This window comes from Melozone crissalis, unplaced genomic scaffold (assembly GCF_028551555.1).
Source record: "Melozone crissalis strain CALT ecotype California unplaced genomic scaffold, PUWL_Pcris_2 ptg000096l_1, whole genome shotgun sequence".
Classification (NCBI taxonomy): domain Eukaryota; kingdom Metazoa; phylum Chordata; class Aves; order Passeriformes; family Passerellidae; genus Melozone; species Melozone crissalis.
Window position 1 is genome coordinate 2,397,295 of NW_026535873.1, and position 1,820 is coordinate 2,399,114.

The 1,820-nt window shown below is 56.7% G+C and overlaps 1 pseudogene; it reads left to right on the forward strand.

The window, feature by feature from the left end:
* The first annotated feature begins 218 nt into the window (after positions 1-218).
* Positions 219-704, forward strand: LOC128947352 (olfactory receptor 14J1-like; annotated as a pseudogene).
* The last annotated feature ends 1,116 nt before the right edge of the window (positions 705-1,820 follow it).

Consider the following 1,820-nt stretch of genomic DNA (forward strand, 5'->3'; position numbering starts at 1 on the left):
TGCACTCGCCCATGTTCTTCTTCCTGCTAAACCTGGCCCTCAGCAACTTGGGCATGATCTGCATCACTGTCCCCAAAGCCATGAACAATTCCCTCTGGGACACCAGCACCATCTCCTACTCAGGATGTGCTGCACAGCTCTTTTTTTTTGTGTTTTTCATTTCATTAAAGGTTTCCCTCCTGACCGTCATGTGCTATGACCGCTACGTGTCCATCTGCAAACCCCTGCACTACGGGACCCTCCTGGGCAGCAGAGCTTGTGCCCACATGGCAGCAGCTGCCTGGGCCAGTGCCTTTCTCACTGCTCTGCTGCACACAGCCAATACATTTTCCCTGCCCCTGTGCCACGGCAATGCCCTGGGCCAGTTCTTCTGTGAAATCCCCCAGATCCTCAAGCTCTCCTGCTCCAAATCTTATCTCAAGGAACTTGGGCTCATTGTGGTTGGTGCATCTTTAGGTTTTGGTTGTTTTGTGTTCATGGTTTTCTCCTATGTGCAGATCTTCAGGGCTGTGCTGAGGATCCCCTCTGAGCAGGGACAGCACAAAGCCTTTTCCACCTGCCTCCCTCACCTGGCTGTGGTCTCCCTGTTCCTCAGCATTAACACATTTGCCTACCTGAAGCCCTCCTCCATCTCCTCCCCATCCCTTGATCTGGCCCTGTCAGTTCTGTAGTCGCTGCTGCCTCCAGCCCTGAACCCCCTCATCTACAGCCTGAGGAACCAGGAGCTCAAGGCTGCAGTGTGGAAGCTAATGACTGGATGGTTTCAGAAACACTAAACTGCTGGCCAGTTTCTGCAAATCACTTGTAATAAAAGCAATCTTCAATACTTCGTGTAAGTTTCATTTTGGAAGTTCTTTATCTTTGCTTTAAATTTTAAATATTTTCTACAAAGTGATGTCATTGTTTGTGCCAAGTTGGTGTTGCCAGTGCTGCTGCCGTGGCCCTGCCCCGCTGCCCTGGTGGCCCTGGTGTTGCTGCAGGGCCTGAGTGCTCTTGGGGCCGGGCAGAGCCCTGGGGGTGGCAGTGCCGGGGCTGCAGCAGGGACAGGCCATGGGCACTGCTGGGGCAGCACTGACGCCTCAGCCCAGGGCCTGGGGGCTCCAGGCTCCTTGCCCAGGCTCTCTCAAGAACATGCCTAGGCCAATGCTCAGCACAGAAAAGCCCCGTGAGCAGCCCCAGGCTGGCCGTGGGCAGGCTGGATGCAAACAGCATGGCTGGGGCTCTGCAAGGGCCCTGGGGCAGACAGGAAGGAGCAGCAGAGCAGGGGCTGATCCATCCCCAGTGCGCTGGACAGCCCAGGGCAGCGTCCCAGAGCATCCTCATGGAGCTGCCAACAACATCCCCCCTCTGCACCGCTAGCCTCAAGCCCTACCCTCATTTGCTTTCTTCCCTTTCTTTGCTTTCTTTCCTCTCTACTGCCCCAAATACCTTCCAATTGCGCACTGCTGTCCCCTCCCCTGCAAACAGCCCATCCCTGTTTGCTCTTTCCTTTCTGGCCCCACTCCCCATTGCAGTTCCTGTCTTGGCACCATGGGAACGTCCCTTGGGCAGCAGGATCATCCTGCAAGTGCTGCAGGAATTGTCTGCAGGCTCCTGCACTGCCTCGAGTGCTCCTTTGCCAGAGGCTCCCCAGGCCAGGGAGGCACATCTGGGCTGCTGTGTCTGGCTCTGGGGCTCCCTGTTCTGGGAACTGAGGAGGGGCTGCAGAGGCTCTGCGGGATTGACAGGATGGGCTTTGGGGCTGGCAGGAGAAGCTGAGGGACCTGGGCTGCTGGAGCTCCTGAAGAGGAGGCCCAGGGCTCCTCCTGCAACTGCTCCAA